Raw genomic sequence first — 15,166 nt, 5'->3', positions numbered from 1 at the left:
ATTTTTGCTTCACAAACGGGCCGGCTATTGCAGTTAAGAAATATATGAGAACAATGCAAAGTTGGCTTTTCTGGTAGTTCAATTAATGTAGTGTGCAATTATGAAGACCTGTTTAGTAGCGGTAATAGCAAAAGCAAACTCGATAAAGGTATTCATGCATCGACCTACTAGTTATGGACTGCTAGTAGCCAACTTCACGTTGGTGTCCTTAACACTTTTAGCCCTTCTTCAAGTTCGGTGGAGAAACTTTTAAATTAGATTTTGGTATTTTGTTTATTTTGTCAAACACTATGATAACAGCTGATGTCCGTAGTTTCTTTGAAAAAAAATAGATTTCTGAAGCAGAGTAAAAACAGATGAATTTAAAAAATGAACTATAGTTTTCTACCCCAAAACAAGAGGGTAAGCAAAGCTAAGGAGGTTGAATCATTAATATCAACTATCCGTATCTATCAAATTCGGCTTTCATTACATACATACATTGCCCTAGTTAACAGAATTATAGTCCAACGGCTTAGATGGCTAAGTCATGTAGAGCGGATGGACATCAAAGACCCAGCCCGGAAGGTCTTAATCCAATCCCGAGGGACGGCACAGTAGAGGAAGACCGTGACTCAGGTGGCACATGCAGGTGGATGAAGACCTCAACCAACTTGGCGTGTGAAACTGGAGACAGCTTACTAGGGATCGAGGTGGCTGGAGACGAATGTTGATTGAGGTCCAGGTCCACCCCGGACTGCAGCGCCACCTTAAGTAAGTATAAACTACAATCACTGTCAAAAAGAGACAGGATTTAAGTGACATTAGTTATATGTGTTAAAATAAACAAAACATAAACAGACTATTCAATTATTATTGATTACATTCAAATCTTGTAATAATTGTGTAGCGAATCAAGGAGGCAAAACATGTAGAGGAAAAAATTGAACCATTGACTAAATAATGATTAAGCAAAGTTTGTTCGATACTTTCGTAGTCTTATTTTCAGACTTACAACTATTCAAATTTTGTTTTCCAGGACATGTTGTCTGTCCTTGCTACTTTTGACTTTACATTTATTTACTAAATATAATCCATTTATTGATAAAATAGAATAGATAATTAAAAACAATGACAACTGAGGTTTTTTTTCTTTTTTAAAAAATATGTGACCTCAACAAATTTAATTTCAAATTTAGACATGACGCGGTGGTATTGATCTGCCAAACGATATTATTTATTTTATATACAAATTTTTTTCGTAGTCTTAGGAAAAATGAAAAATTCACAAAAGAAAAGAAGACGAGTCGGAAGTAAGTACAAAATTCTATTTATTTAGAACTCAAAATCAAAAAGAGAACGATAACGATGACATAATATATTATGTAAGAAAGGTTAGTTTTAAAACTATTTTGGGAGCGTTAAAATATCCTTTAAAAAATGTTTACATTAAAATAATTACAGTAAAGTACTTTTTAACAAGCAAATTGCAACAAACTACAAATTATTTAATACAAGGTTTTAATTTTACCCAACTCCTTTAATATTTGTATTAAGTTACCTTATTCACTGTCTGTCAAAAATGACTACCCCTGTTTTATTACACAACTCAAAAGTCAGTTGGCTTTAATATTTTTTGTCAGTTCTGTGCGTGTTTACAAATGCTGATCCAGTGCCCGATTGTTTACAACATATTTTAATATACTTTTACGTGTTCATCTGTCAGATCGAAAATACTTAATCAGCCGTTCATGATTTCTTTTATTATCAATTTTTATAACTTTTTAAATCTGTCTTGTTTAATTTATCAATTTTTAAAGAAGTCATAATGGTATGCAATACAAAATTGAAGTATAAGCGGTTTTCAAATCAAATATTTGAGATGTTTAGTAAATTTAGTAATACTTTTGATAGGACTTTATTTAATTTAAAAATACTGTCAGTTAGTCTTTTTCAGAAATTTTACCAATTATTTACAATTTCTCTACGATTTCTTATACAAATTTTACAAAATGTCAAAAACAGTATTCTTCTTTATCTTAATATTTCTGAAGGTGATACAATTTTCCGTTCGTAAAATATTGGAGGTGATACAATATTTATTAAGTTCTGTTTTCTTTTTTAATTTAACCCAAGCCTAGTCCAAAGTACCTAATTAATTGTAATTTTGCAATAAATTTTGTTAAAGGTTTATAATTTACAAGGTAATTTGTAATTTGTAATTAAATTATTTTATTTATAAAGCTATTTGGATGATCTTGATGATTTTCTAGATTTTTCTTTGCATTATATTCTGAGTTCAAGATTTATTAAACAAAATAATGACTAAATAAAAACAGAGCCACAGATTTTAGAATTAAATTATTTTTAACAAAAACGATAACTTTAATTACTAACTTCTTACTTCACTTTAATTTTCAACTACATATTAAAACAAAATGGCTGACAATGCTATGTCAAACTTCCGACCGAATAGAAAAAAAAGAAATCTTCTTTTGTAGATCTCACTTGGGGTCTCCATTGAACATTTCCGTATAATCCAATAGAGACCAACAACCCAACATCTAGTCCATGATCCGGTCATCGCAGTTTGGATTTTTCTAGCAGATCAAAATCATGTCATAAAATTTGACGTTTGTGCTGTATGTAGTGGTAAGCTTAAATTTTCCACAGTCTTTTTGACATTCAAATCAAATTTCATTTGGTTTCAATTGTCATGCATGCGGTCATGTCAATGAACGAGAATCAAGAAAAAACTGAAGTGCTTACGAGCAGCGTATGCCAATGAAAATATGGTCAGAAGATTCCTTGACGTAACGGCGTCACGCATTCATGTGTTAATTTTTTTATATCAGATTCAACTTGATATTAAAATATTTATTGACCTATTAATCATTTCCTTAATTCAATGTTATCTTTACTACGCACAGAACATCTTCAAAGCTGTCGACCGACATCCTTTAAAAATTCTAAAAATCTGCACCGTCCTTCCATAGTAAGTCCTTGAGTAGGTGCGCCTCCAATTCATGAAGTTCCCTTACTTCAAGAAATGGACTCACCCAAACTCTCTTGAATAGTTAGCTGTCTTAGTTCCTACAGCTTCTTAACCAGCATTAATTTTTTTTTTAAAAGGGGCAATTTTATTAGATTAACCGTTGTGTCAAATGTGACATTTAAGGTTACTCATGGCAAGACATAATATTTTCAGTAAAAAAAAACACTGGATTACAGATGATATTGCGGAAGAGAAGTTAAGTTGGATTGGATTTTACTCTTGTGGAGCCTCAGGAAAAGGACTTTTATGTGTTAATCTTAGCTCAAGCTTAGTGCTCGCTTTGAATCGTTAATACCGTAAGTTTCGGATCAAAGCAAGAAAATATCTGTTACTTCATCTGTCGAACTTTGACAGCACAATTCTACTGTCATTGCAATTTTGTTTCTTTTTACTTCGATATATATGAATAGCAGCAGTTGTTTAATTTATAAAAAAAGAAAATAAATCAAAAAATGTAACTATACCCAAGTGAGCTTTGTTCTTATCTAAACGCCCGATTTTTGAAGCTACATTACGTTATGAAAATTCTTAGGTCGAATATTATATCGTAAAACATTATAAAGTCAGTAATAATCATGTCAAAAGTCAAAAGCTCGACCTACCTAACGCGTGTTTGTGGTTGATTTATAAGAGTAGCGTTTCTTTGCTCTGACGTTTACGATTTAAAGTGGTCGCAACGCCTGAGGTAACATTTAAAATTGCCTTATAAAGCTTATTGTTTTCATTCAAAATGTCAAAATCCAACTAACTGAACCTTTCAGCGGATTATTTTGATACTATGGAAACAATCAATTTTAGCACTTCGACAGATTTTCCTGATTTTAGAGTCTATAACAGGTATTTCAAAGGTTGTTCCTCTTCATTATAGTCCTATGATTTTAGATTTATAACCTTTCCTTTCAAAACGTCTGAATTATTCATGATTAAAGTTTTTATAATTTTAAACTACTGGTGTATATTTATATGTCTTATAAGTTCTAATTAATGTTAAAGGCATTGTTTTGAAAAAAAAAAAAAATATATCTTAGTACCTAATAATTAGTAGACTAGGTTAGTCCTATTCCTATGAACGTCTTTTTTTTCATCATAATGTGTTTTTAGGGCCTCTGGTGGATTAACTAATTACTATAATAGTTTCGAATTATTTTATTTTTGCCAAAACATTTGCCTTAAGGTGCGTAGATTAACTGACTGAACTGGGGATTCAATGTAAGGCTAACTTAGTAATTCGTGTATAAACTTAAAAAATATTCAAACATACAGAGAGGCTTATTTACACAAAATGGTTTTTTTTTAATGTGTGATAGGTGTGAATTTGTTATCTCCTAAGGGAGACATTTAAAGTTAAAGTTTGTTTTTGAAATAATAAATTTTAATTTGTGGATGTGTTTGGAGGATTTATAAAAAATAAAAATGTATATTAATTTTATGATGCTACCTACCATGAGGTTTCCCATAAAAAATAATAATCTGATTTGCTTAATGCAACTACAAAATGAGTAGAAGTATCGCTCCGATGCTTCGCCTTTAACTTCGCATTTTAGAGTGAAATAAATAAAAAAAAAACCTAACAAAAGCAGAAGATGCTGCAAACAGGTGCGACAGCTTGATCTTTTACAGAATAACCAAAGAGCTAACCTGTACACACAGCTCAAAGCAGCACCTGGTGAAAGAAGTAGAAGGTACTGTGATAAGTTCTGTGGATGAGCAAGTCAGAAGGTGGAAAGAACACTTTTCCTCGGTTTTAAACCGAGTGTTTGCAAACAACATGCAGCCGATACCTTCTGAAGGGCCTGAAGAAACTAATCCCCAAATCAGCAGCGCACCAACCAGTAAAGATGGTTGAGATCGTTGCCGCAATTAAAGCACTTAAGAACAACAAAGCGGTAGGACTTGATAGAATTCCCACAGAGCTTTTACAAGCAGCTCCAACTCCAGCTCATCAAGCGAACTGTTTCATCCGCTCACAAAAGAAGCCTGGACCACCGAAAGCTTCCCCCATTTCAGTTGTACCTGCCGTTGCCAAAATAGTTGCAAAAGTTATACTTTAACGCATCAGAGCACACCTTGAGGCCACACTCAATGCCGAACAAGTAGGATTCCGGACTGGATCCTCCTGTATTAATCATATCAACACCCTGCAGATCATTATTGAACAGTGCATTTAATATCGATGACTACTACACCTTCTGTTCATCGACTTCGAGAAGGCCTTTGGTAGAGTTAATAGGGAGAATATCTGGTTAGCTTTGTGGAGGAGAGGCATCCCAGAAAAACTAATTGCTATTATTATAGCAACATACGATGGACCCAAGTTCCACGTTCTGCACGATGGTGGCTTGTCAGATGATTTGAAATCCATAGCGGAGTCAGACAGGGCTGTATTCTGTCGCCAATATTGTTTTTGTTGGTGATAAGCGATGTACTACGCTCAGCTCTGTCAACTAGCGGAGGGATCCAATGGACTTTGACATCCTATTTAAAGAATTTAGATTACGCGGACGATGTTTGCTTACTCTCTAATAGAATCATGGATCTCCATCAAATGACAACAAGTGTGGAGAGAGAAGCAGAAGTTGTGGGGGGTTGTAAATTAGTTCCGTCAAAAAAAATTGATCAGCGGAACCCGACCATTCACTTAAATAAATATTTCCTCCTAACCGGTAGAAAAAGTGGAGAGCTTTCAATACCTTGGAAGTATTGTTTCATTTATCGTTTCTTTCGTTTCCGCTCATTCAAGAAAGAAGAAGAGCTGGACGACCGAGAAGCACATGGCGCAGGACAGTCGAGGTGGAATCAGCGTTACTAGGCAAAAGTTGGAGGGAGCTGAAACACATATCCGGAAACCGTGCACGATGGCGCGTAGGCGTAGTAGAAGCCCTATGCCCCTTAAGGGGTTCCCAACGGACTTAACAGGTCTGAGGACCTAAGTAAGTAAATAAAAAAAGCTAAAAATAGTAAGAAAAACGGAAAATAATTTCCGAAAACCAACAAATATTTCTTCAGAAGATAAAAAGGTGGCTATAATTATGTACACAGTGTTTTTACATAATCTCAAATGAGAGTTAAAACTTACTTTAAGTTCCCTATAAAGCAAAAAAGCATTAAAATTCTGAAAAGTATCTCACTATATTAAGAAATATATTGCATATACAATTTAGTTTTTGAAAAGGTGTTACAATTAAAAGGCAATTAAAATGAAGTTCTTGAAAAAAGGTGTAACAAAACATAAAAAAATTACACAATAACACATTTTTAAAGTAAAAGAGAAATGTATAGCTTGCAACATTGTGGCAACACTGATGCAGACGAAGATACTATAATAAAGATGAACATATTTGTCTTTACTATAATATTGATCATATTTCCTATAATCTATAGCTAAGGGATAAACTCAGTTTTGACAGATCATATCAAAACTTAACCCATACTGGCACTAACTACCAATAACACTTTTTATCTGTCAGTTCAAGATTTACATTTTTAATCGAGTTAAGTTTAATTATATTTTGAAAAATATGTTCAAAATATTTTGAAAATATTCAAATTATGGAAACCATTTGAATTAATTTATTAATTTCTTTTCGATAGTGCTTAATATAAAAAATAAAAAACATTTTCTCATTGAAATCCAACAACAATTTAATTGGTAATAGTTTTGAAAAGTAAATGTGTAGCTATATGTTTTTTATTTCATATTGTAAAACTGACATTTGCTTTCTGCAAATAACCTTACATCAGATATAAAGACAGATTAACATTTATGTAATTCTTATCTGCATATCAAGCAGTTAATAAAATAAAATATTTCTCATAGAATTGTTGCAAGTGCAACTTGTATAATAATTATTTTTCGTTTTACACTGAACAGGCTTGCCCTGACCCTTGGGCCGGACCGGAGTTCCTTTTAAACGTCAAACAGCCTGTGAGTTGTGTCTGGTGTGGATTTTAACAAGAAATTATTAATTGTATTTTTAAAAGTTCGACTTATTCAATGGCAGTCTCCTCGTTTGACACTGGGAATAAGTATAGGATTACCTCAAGCTCATATGTTATAAAAGTTCAAGTCTGGTTCAATACCGAAACTCGTTTAAAGCAAAATAGGAATGGGAAATGTATCTACACGAATTTGCGTCTTAAAAACAAAATAGCCTCTAGGTAAATTAATATACTCGTATAGGTACATATATTGGTATTTGGCTACACGAACTCATCGAACACGCCATAGGCTCCGGCGGCGGCGGCGGCAACGGCACAAACTTCATTACCTATTTGTCCCACACCTACACACATCATCCAAAGCTATTTGTCTATCATTTAGCATTAATTTTAATCAAAAATAAACAACAACAACAAAAAAAAACGCAACCTGCAAAAAGTTGATGTGATGCCATAAAAAAAGTGAACAAAATAATTAAATCACTGGCGGCATTTCCGGTCGTTAGTCTTAATTCAAATTTCTATATACCGCTGCAGTACTCTGAAGCACAACACTACTGCGCGAAGAGAGTGTTATTCAATAATTTTATAATCTGTCATCATTGACGGATTAATAGATTATGCAAATAAACATTTGCTAAGGCTAATGTTTTCAGTCACTAAAATAATCTCCAATTGGTTGATACAAATGAAATAGACAAAATCTCAAATTTTCCAAACGTCAAAAGTGATTTTGTATGAATTGGCAGATAAACTGTAAAATTCATATCAGTAAGTTACGAAACTTAAACTATCACCGGTTTTTGGGGTCCATTATAGTTATCATTGGTTTTCGTCATTGAATCCAATCATTGGAATTTTTTGACAGCAGGTCGTTTATAGCCTGGTCACATTTCGCGCACACAGGAATTGTAGACAATTGTAAAGTGCCTTGCTCATAAGAGCGAACAACGAATGAACGAACAAACGTGATTTTATACATTTCAAAAAGTCAATTTCAAACAAAAACACATTTTAATTATAAGAAACCAATTGATATGTGGTGGGATAATAAAATTTGCATTTTGTTCTCTAAAACAAGACAATTTTGTATAAACAATTTGGTAGTAACGAATTGCCTTTTGGTTGCTACGAACTGTCAAACTCTATTCGTGTTCCACATATCATCCACACTGCAACGAATAAATTAAATAAAAGTCAAAATATGCGAACATCTACAGTTCGCAGTTCGTAGCTCATGTGCAAGATGCTTAAGTCACTAGGCCCTAGTTCTCAATGGAGTGTTGTGCCACCCAATTTAATTATTTAGTTCTGTTTTACACTTAAACATTTTTCATATTGTGTCTTAGTTGGAGATTGAAAGATAATATTGGGCAGGTCCAGACAAAATAGAGGACTTTATTTGCAGTCAACTGCATTCAAAATAAGACGAAGATAGATAGTCAATTTTTCAGATGTCAATAATATTTTGGAACTTTACTTGACTTGCTTTTACTGCAAAAAGTTCCTACGAAGTTATAAGATACAAACAATTTTTTTACACAGATTATAAGTCCATTATAAGTTGTGTGTTTAAATTATAAACAAAAAGTCCTTATTCCTCTTCCAACCTGGAAAGGAACATTATTGCATAACAGTTTAAATGAAATTGTACAATAAATTAATAAATCAAAGAATTAAGAAATTTAGCTTTCATTTCAATAAAAAAAACATTATCAGATGACATTCTGATCTTAGCAGACTTGAGTAAATTCACAAACGTCAAATTTGTGTGTATCAGTTTATGCATCGTTGCAATAACGAACATTTGACATAAAAAGTGATGCCAAAATCTGCTTTTGTGAACGTTTGGAAGGTAATTTTTTGGCAGCTAGGCACTAAGACACTACCAATTTGCTGACCCTCAAGTCCCTATGTGGTCTGAACTTGACTTTTTTCATGTTTTGGCAAAAAGGTAGTTTATTCTTCTGGCGATGTTAAATGCCTAAAGCTATCAAACGGGGAATAAGGCCTTCGGGTTTGGCATAAAAGTGTAAGTACTCCCAATTTCTGTGATAATAATTGACATATAAATCAAACACGTTTTCACCACTAGTGCTGAATTATCACTTTATTTTTGATATGCCTTTTTTATAGAAAATATATTTGAATAAATCCCCTAATTCTACAGGTCACAGGCCTTTAAATAACTTAATCCGCAACTGCGTGCAAAGTAAATTTGATTGAAAAGATTTTTGTTTGTGGTAAAAAGACGGTTTAACAACAAAACTAAATAAACTTATGTAAACAAACAATCCATCTATCGCTTTAACCATCATCCGCGCGAACCGCGCGACGGACAGAGACGCTTTGTATAACTATCAATTTTATTGCAATTTCACATCATCGTGTAGGTCTAGTTATAGACGCTCGGACGATCGCCATCGCATATTATATACAATCTACCGCATGTGAATAATTAATTACAAAGCAAATAAGCACAATTAGACAGCAAAATAAAAAACAATGCATATAACAAACGAGAATAGCAATAATTTCTAAAAATAGAATAACTGCTCAGAGTGCATATCGCCATGTAGTATCACGACGCGGCGCGGGGTGGCGTTTGATTCGATAAAAATATGGATGCTGTGCAGCGGGGACATTTGTGGTTTTGTACAACATTATTGTCGATCGGTTGTAACTGATCTGATGGAGTATGTTTCACACGCTTTCTTAAGGAAACTATACTCTGTACTTTTTGCTCACGAAAATTGATAAAATTTACCTACGGCTTTTATAGGTTTTTTTTTTTTAACGTTAGACACGTTCGCCCGGTTAATAGATAGGGTTTCTAAGTGGCTATAATGTTTGGCTAGTTCCGCCACATTGTTACTTTTTGTATGACAGGTATACATTAGCTTATGAAAATGTAGACGGGGGTTAATATTCCCCGTAATAAAATTTACAAGCCCATTAAATAGTAATTACAACATTGAATTTTGTAAGTAGCTTAACCTTGAAATTTTTCAAGCACGGAAGTTAACTGTAAAATCTATGCACCCTAATCTATTCTTCAGAGGGTTTGTTTAATGTCTACAGTTCTTTTGGAATGAAATCCCAGATTTCATCAAAAATGTCAGCGATCACATGATATATGACAACGAATAAGTGGCTGCGTTCAATCTCTTGTTGGATGGGGTATCTTGGTTAGGTGGATTTTTAAATACCTTGTTGAACGAGTTGGATAGCTTTATTGAGATAGCTGTCAAAAAATAAAAACAACATTCAGCTGCTCACAAAAAGCAGAGAAACATTATGGTTCGAAGTCAAATTGTTGTAAGATAAAACATTTAATTGATAATTCAACTGATAACCTTTTTAAATTCGGAGGCAAATAGCTTCTTCATCGTCTATAATGTACAGAACATCCTCAAATACAAGTTCAACTAACATTTCGTATTTTTTTTTGCCAACAAATACAAAAAGCTGAAATCAATTTTCAAGTTTCTTGAAATTCAACCATGTGTTGAATCAGCTGTTGTGTCAGATATCAACATACCCCAGAAATTCTTGGATACCATTAGATTCCTTTTTTGACATCTCAGCTGTTATCTTACACGTAAAACACTAACAAAAAGGTATCCGGATACCCTATCTATCTGAGATTGAACGCAGCCAATGTGTTGTTCAAAGGGCTAGTTTATTTATAGCTAATCATTTTCAATCCATGTTTTCTACATACAATCGTGCTTCTTAACCTATTTTTTTTTATAGAGGAGATGTCAAGTATAGATTAAGTTAACCAGCTAAATCAGAACATATGAAGCATTAGTCAATAATTAAACACACTGTGAAATGCTTTTACTAATAAAACCTTGGTTGACTATTCAGTTTGAAAAATGATTCTTTAAAAAATGTCAGCGTTTGAACTCGCAACTCTTTTTCAGTGCTTCAAAGCTAGAGGCGCTATCTTACAAAAGTCTGCCCAATTGGAAGATGATGTCAATGGGGTTTTTGGGACTATTGAGGCAAAGGCGGCAAAAATGGGTTCAGCAGCAATCTGAGAAAACAAAGTATATTATGGCATCAAGAGAGGACCTACACCTTTATTTCGTTCTAATTGAAACTCGATTGTTACAAAAAAGGAATTTTTATCGGAGAAATAATTAAGAATCTTAATTTTAAATAGAAATTAGTGAATTGATTTGAATTCCTGTGGTTTTCGGTGCTCAAAAGTCTGATTTGCTGTCAAGTTTAACTTACATTTGAATTTTCTTGGAGCTGGAAATGTCAAGGGAGTTCTGGAAATATCAAGGGAGTTCTGAAGAAATCAAGGGAGGTCTAGAAATATCAAGGAAGGTCTAGAAATATCAAGGGACGTCTGGAGATTTCAATGGGAGGTCTATAAATATCAAGGGAGGTATGGAAATTTCAATGGAGGTCTGGAGATTTCAAGGAAGGCCTGGAAATATCAAGGGAGGTCTAAATATTTCAAAGGAGGTCTGGAAGATTTCAAGGGAGGTCTGGAAGATTTCAAGTCAAATCAAGGGAGGTCAGGATATGTCAAGAAAGGTCTAGAGATTTTAAGGGAGGTCTTTAAATTTCAAGGGAGGTCTAGAAAAATCGGGGGAGGTCTGGAAATATCAAGAAAGGTCTAGAAGAATCAAGTGAGGTCTAGAAATATCAAGGTAGGTCTGGAGATTTCAAAGCAGGTCTAGAAAAATCAAGGGAGGTCTGTATATGTCAAGGGAGGTCTAGGGATTGCAAGGGAGGTCTGGAAAGAAGGTCTAGAAAAACCAAGGGAGGTCTAGAAATATCAAGGGAGGTCTGGAGATTTCAAGGGATGTCTGGAAATATCAAGGGAGGTTTACACAGATTTGATGATAGGGAATTCATTGGTCGTCTGTTTTGGGATGGTGGGAACGCTTGTATACCCTTGTATAAGATACAATATATATAATTAGCTACTCGTTACACGGTGGAAATATGGTTTGGCGTCTGGAAGTAAAAATTCTGCATTTTGTAATCAGGTATAAGGTGCCCCTTAGAAAATGCCAAACAACTACTAAAGCCTTAGCAGTTCTTCAGAACTTGGTAATTGCTTTCCAGGATCTTCTTCCACCCACAACACAATTTTTTTAATTTTATTTGTTATGACAAACATGACAGATAATTGGAATAGATTGCACCATTTTGGTTCTTTTTTGACATAAGCATTGTATAACAAAAATGTAAATAAAATTTTGTATAAATGGGAATTTTCGCAACGTTACATAGTGTCTACATACATCCTTATGCTCTATATAACTATTCATCTGTTTGGTGAATTCTATTAAATAAGACTTTTATAACTTTTTGACAGTTTATCACATGAACTTTATAATGAAAAGTTACATTCCTTGTAGCTCGTTACATTGTATAGCAACACTGATTCTGTAACGATGATGCTATAATAAAGATGAATATGTTAATCTTCAAAATAATCTTGACTTTTGTATTTGTTGACCTACAAACATTCACAAACATTCATTTTATGAGTAGCATCTTCTTTTAAAATGTAAATTTCTTCATGTAAATCAACCAAATCAACCATTGATTTTCCTAAGGCTCAGGAAAAATGATTTTGAAATTTTTGGAAAAGATATCACACATATAAGGTACGATTTTTCAAGATCATTATTCAAGAATTCATTCATTTACTTCAAATTCTTAGTACATAAAAGAAACAGATTTTCCATTATAAAGGATCAATTTACATACGTACCTAACCTACTCCATAGTGTGATCTCACCTTCAAATGCGACTGTAGCTTTTGCGCTTTTCATCTGAAACTTAACAAATCTTTTCGAAAAAAATCACTTAACATTGATATTGATCCTATGCCATTAATTTCCTGATCGAAAAAAACAATAAACAAATAAACACAACATTTACAATCCACCCACCACCTTCCAATTTCAATTCCAATTATTACAACTCTCTTGCATGCACCAGATGGCAATGGCAATAATCGTGATCTTGTGCTTGGATGCAAATGGAATGCTGAGTTCAAGAAGCCCTACCCCATTCCTGTAAACTCGACTCAAGCCATAAATCACACTAACAACGCCAACAAAACACAACACACCACCAGCACCACCGTTCTGGGCAACATGACGACGACGACCTGTTTGAGTAGTATGATTGTGACCTAATTGAAAGTAGTGTGTCCTTGAATAAAATTGCAATCGTCTTACTCCTCCAAGAAAGGGAAGCATTAAGGCCTGAGTCATGACATCGAATGAATTGGAATGATTCAAGCATTTCGTTAAAAAAACGACTACACAAAAACTGAAGTGTGCCATCGATCGTCGTCGTCGTATTCGTTGTCGGGGATCGGATGTGTCATCCGAGACGTCATTTAAATAAGCTTGACTAAAACGACATCGCAGTACTGTCAAAATTTGTTTGGCTTAGCTTGGGTTTTTCTCTGTAGATGTAGGGACGTGCTGAGAGGGCGGAAGCTCTGCGGTTCTACTCACTGAATGATTTGTATCTTGGGCATGTTAATGTGTTTTTCATTCTACTGGGACTAGGGAATGAAAGGGGCTTGGATTGGGGAGACTTGCGAATAGTCTATAAATAGATGTTATAGAATACGGGTTTGTTGTTTGCGCGGGATATGTCTTGAGTAGATATGCAAATTAATTAATTCACTCTTGATAGTTTGATATTAAAAGGCTACCCACATTAACCACTTCAGAAAAACGAATTTAGCACGAAAGAGTTTTCTTAGAGAAAGCTTTGCTGTCATTTATGGCGCTACGATCGCTAAGATACTCGTAATCGCTGTAATTGCTATTTACTGTTGAAGTTAACTTTTAAAGCCAAAACTTGTCTTCACAAAAGGGTATCTTTGGCAGTTCTTCATGAAGACCATTGTTGGAAAAATGAATTAAAGAGCAACATTATGGGCTCCAATGTAAATTTAATGAAAATATTGTACTGTCCTTTTTTCCACTTGTCACAAAAAATAAATTCTAAAATTATAATTCCTAAGCAATCTATAGAAAATTGTATCCTAGAAAAATAAAAAAAAAGATTCAGATATCTGTTGGATATTGTGGAATAATATTCGTACTTGAAAAAAATAAAACTAAAAATTATTCCAATAAAGGCTTTTGGGATAATTTGAATTCATCAATTTTCTTATAATTAAATTTTGAAGAATAAAATAAATCATGGGCGACGAATCAACTACAGCTGGTGCCGCAAGTTTCGACAGCTTCAAGATGTATTATAGCCAAATCGTGATTTTTGCTGTTTCGGTGGCTTATGTCTTTCCGATCTTTGGGAAACTTCTAGATGTAAGTTAAAACAAAAAATTTTTTTTTTTTTTTTAAATTACATAATTTGAAATATTTTCTTTGTTTTCTTTTGAAGGATGAACCAATAGAATGGTGTTCGAAATTAAAGACCGGATGGAATTACATTTGTGACCGAGGGGAAAGAGCCATAGAGATCGAGAAACCCCAATGATTTGTTTGTGTTCTATAGCTTTAAAGCTCTATTTTGGTTTTGAAAAATTCTGTGGATATCCTATGTAGATTTTTCTATCTTAAAGAAATTAAATGGTGTTTTTGTGTGTTTAAAATGAGTGTGTTGCTCTTTTATTGAAGAAAGTAGACGTGGGTGTTTTTAGATCCTTATTTGGAGTTGTGTAGCTTCATTATTGGCAGATAATAAATTCTGTATCTCTTGGCTTCTTAGGGAAAATATCCGAGATCTAAAAACTTACTTTTTCCGACTGGCCGGCGTCTTAGTTTTTCTGATAATTTCGTACGAAAGTTGCTGTCTGTGAAAAAATACAATTGGTGATAAAATTGACGCTGTGAAATAAATTTTGTTGTGTTCCTTTGATACTGGGTAAATGCATTTCGAGCAATCAATAAATTATGGGAAAAATGGATTTCTAGCAATCAATATACTATGGGAAAAATGGAATTCATCTATGGGGAGTTTACAAAGAATGACGAAATTGATTTTTTTAAATCATAAGGCATATTTTGACACTAAGTTTCAAAGGTTTTTTTTTTCATTTCATTTTTTTTTCATTTGAACGATTAAACATCGAATGCTCGGTCCATAACTAGACGTTTCAAGTTACACATTTCAGGTTGGGTGAGGTCACTTTCCACTTGTGCTCGCTTATGTCTGTCGATGGTGACGTTT

At 33.6% G+C, this 15,166-nt stretch overlaps 1 long non-coding RNA gene across 1 annotated transcript; it reads left to right on the top strand.

The window, feature by feature from the left end:
• Positions 1–13,603: 13,603 nt before the first annotated feature.
• Positions 13,604–14,592, top strand: LOC129941018 (uncharacterized). Its single transcript, XR_008780798.1, has 2 exons — positions 13,604–14,301; positions 14,378–14,592. It is a non-coding gene; the product is annotated as an uncharacterized LOC129941018 (long non-coding RNA).
• Positions 14,593–15,166: the final 574 nt, after the last annotated feature.

This window comes from Eupeodes corollae, chromosome 1 (genome assembly GCF_945859685.1).
Source record: "Eupeodes corollae chromosome 1, idEupCoro1.1, whole genome shotgun sequence".
Lineage (NCBI taxonomy): Eukaryota > Metazoa > Arthropoda > Insecta > Diptera > Syrphidae > Eupeodes > Eupeodes corollae.
This window is presented reverse-complemented; position numbering and strand designations above follow the sequence as displayed.